The sequence below is a fragment of the Haplochromis burtoni genome, unplaced genomic scaffold (genome assembly GCF_018398535.1).
Source record: "Haplochromis burtoni strain Fernald_Lab_line unplaced genomic scaffold, NCSU_Asbu1 Contig_34, whole genome shotgun sequence".
Taxonomy (NCBI): domain Eukaryota; kingdom Metazoa; phylum Chordata; class Actinopteri; order Cichliformes; family Cichlidae; genus Haplochromis; species Haplochromis burtoni.
In genome coordinates this window covers 301,939-305,387 of record NW_024582395.1, presented here as the reverse complement: position 1 = coordinate 305,387, position 3,449 = coordinate 301,939, and the positions used below count along the sequence as shown (strand labels likewise).

Here is a 3,449-nt window from a genome sequence, read left to right as displayed (position 1 = left end):
GGCATTATTGTAATATCCCAAGAGAAGCTGATTTGCTGATATTATAAATAATGTAACAGTGGAAAATAATGGATGAAAACCTGCTCAGTTTAAATAACAGCCAACAATCTCCAGAGCTGAAAAATGAAGCTGCCACAGAAGCGCCAAAAGCTGCAATTCCTTGAACTGGGCTACTTCATGCATCCTCCAAAAATGAATCATAGACCCATTGGACGTTGGACTTTGTTATCTTCATCACAAATATACAGGGTGTTTTTGGTTTTTTTGAATAGCTCAGCTAACAAGATACAGTGGGTCCGTCTACTAGGTATCCTTGAGCAAAATACTGAATTTCTCCTGATGTATTCATTGGACTGTGAGTGTGTGCTTACATTTTATACAAGGTGCTTTAGGCATAGAATAAAGTGTGAATGTGTGTGTGATTGGCTGAGTGAGGTTTTTGTGCTCAATCGGAGAGGAAAAGTGCCAAATACCAATCCGTTTATCACCACTTTGACTGACAGGTGGATACTGCTACAGGGGGCTTTAGACCATCGCTGTCTGATGTGTCACTTCTACTACTTCCAGTGGCTGGAACTGGAGTTTTTGTCCAAGGAGTAAAGATAATGAATGAAGTTAGATCAGTTTAAATACCTGGGGTCAAACATCCGAAGCACTGGACAGTGCACAAAACAGGTGAAGACCTTGGTGCAGGGTCCAGAGGGGTGATTTATCACAAAAGGATAGCAGAAAGAGTGAAGGGGAAGCTTTAAATGATGGTTTGGTGTCTGTGATGCTAACAAAAAGACTGGGGGACGAGGTGGAGGCAGAGTAGAAGGAGTTAAAATTTTTGTTGGGGGTGCTGAATGTGGAGCTCTCAGTCAGGAGAAAAGAGAAAGACCACAGAAGAGATTCACGGATGTATCGAAGGAGGACATTTAAAGGGTTGATGTGAGAGAGGAGGATGCTAGGGTTCGGTTGAGCTGAAGACAGATGATCCCCTAAAGGGAGGAGCTGAAAGACGAAGAAGAGGAAGAAAGGAACCTGAGCTCTTGATTCTCACTTTTTGTCATCTTGGTGCCTATTGAAGCATTTCAGTTGAGTCATCTGACCAATAATATGGCTTCACATGTGTGGCTGATTGTATTAACAGACTTACCAAGAACGGCTCAGTGAGAATTTTATTCAGCTGCTACTTTGCCCTGATTGTCAGGCATCTGTGTGTTATTTTGCAGCAGTTCGGCCCATCTTTTGTATACAAATTAGTGTGCATGGATTTCTTTTGCACATGAGCCCAACATGTTAGGAGCAAATCAACAAAAGAGCTCAACACCAGCTAACAGGTATTAATTAACTTATTAATATGAGAAAGAAAGTGTCTTAAAAGACATTAACTGAGAACAGCACAACAAGATCAGCGCTGGATATTAACTCAATACTGGATCAAATCAGCTACCACTCTATTGATTTTCCAGACACTAAAATGTCATCTCTGGAGTGTTATGTGAGAGATCAGCTGGAAATAAACACTTATTTATTTTTCATTTTATACACACACACACGTTATAGATACAGGCTAGAGATTCCACTTTCGCTCCCTTGATAACAATCCAATAGCAGTTCTGTTTTTTTCTTTCTTCATTAAAAGTCTGTACAGCTCACTGCGAGGAACTGATTGAGTTCATTCTCCTGTATGTGAGGAAACATAAGCCTGCAACTTGACTTACTTTCCCCCCCACAAAAAAACATTTAAATGCAAATATTTTTTAGGCTAGCGCCAAATATAGTTATTACAGGAAGCTTAGATAACCATGTCATGATTAAAAATACGACTTAATGTAAATCAGCAAAGTGTGTCTGATAGAATCCTCCAGTACTAATAAGATCAGTATTGGAGCAATCAGGTGTAATCACTAATTACTGACCGCACTATACTTATCCCGTTCCCATTATCTCCTAGCGTTTTAATTCAGCACGAACAGAAAAGAAACACATATTGGGGGGAAATTGGCGTGACACGTGAAACAATCTAAGGATTCTAAATGTGCTCTAAAAAATGAAGGGAACGCAGTATACCAGACAGTCAGTTAAACTTCAGAGATAAAAACTACTTTCACCTGCTTTTGGTCCATGCAGCCCATTCAGGTTGCACAGGTAGTCCATCTCTCACCTTCCGGAGGGCACACCCACGCTTGCGATCTTAAAGAGGGTCGCTGTCCAACCACAGTCTCAAGAGTGTGGAGGAGATACTGTGATACTATGAGACAGGCTCTTATATGAGGAGAGCTGAGCAGGGTTATAGAAGGGTTCAACCCAGCAGCAGGAGGAGAAACAGAAGGAGCTACCAGAGCGCTAGAAAAATGACCTCCAGCGGACTACTCGTGCGTGTTTCTGACTAAACTGTCAGAAATAGAACAAAGAAGGTGGAATTAAGGCCTGTACTCACAGCCCACTAACATTTGTCCATGAACATGTCATTTTATTTCTTTATTTTTGAGCACTGTATATATAAAAACATATATAAGATATTTAAACACTCGTGACCTGTGTTTAAATATCTTATATATGTATCCTGTGCCAGAAATGGCGTAGTGTGGTTATTGAGGTGGATGGCCAGAGGGGGACATTGTTTCCACATCTAATTGTCACTCAATCAGACCCTAGCTTGCAAACCAGTAAAAAGAAAAAGAAATCATATTTCTCTTGTTAGGGACATTTCAGTACAAACCCATTGCCATGCAGCATTCGATTCATATACTAATATTAATGGAAGACAGTTTTTTTATTAATACAAAAACAAATTTGTGCCAAATGTGTCACAGTGCATAACAATTACCTGTCTGCTTTTCTCTTTTAAGCATTATAATAAACCTTTGTGTGTCTGACTCATCCATTGTGCTACTTTAAAAACAATCTTACAAATAAAAGAATAATATACAAAAATTCTTCTGAACAAGATCCACTTTGCTAAAACATCCAAAAACAATGTCCATCAAACATTCATGAAGGAGGTCAAGCAGGCGGCCAGTTAATGTCACAGATGTTTCAAGAGTGACAGCTGGGATAAACATTGATTCAGTTGCAGTTATTTGACTTTAAAATGTTCTGCTGTGTCAGTATTTTCATTATATCGACCAAAGGTTTTGTGTTGCTATGAGCAGTTCGGAGCTAAAGGGTTAAAAAGAAGAAGACGAAATCGAGGGTACAGTGTTATCAGCATTAGAGCATTGTGTATAATCCCTCTTTTCACAATTAAAACCACCCCGCCCTATAACTTGTAGCTTTTTAATATTTTTAATAACAGAGCATGCAGAAGATTACACATGGCTGTGCTGGCTACTGACAGATTTATGCGTCAACAGATGTTAGCTGTTTGCAACATTAGTGGGAAACATTTTATAGAGGGTTTGCTAATATTAGTCGGTATTGTGTTTCTTTAAGGTGACCCCAAATGCATGTTGGGATACTCT

The 3,449-nt window shown here is 39.5% G+C and overlaps 1 protein-coding gene across 1 annotated transcript in view; it reads left to right on the top strand.

The window, feature by feature from the left end:
* The window catches only part of LOC102310201 (cAMP-specific 3',5'-cyclic phosphodiesterase 4D), a 138,727-nt gene that overhangs the window by 59,227 nt on the left and 76,051 nt on the right, over positions 1–3,449 (top strand). The window lies entirely within an intron of this gene.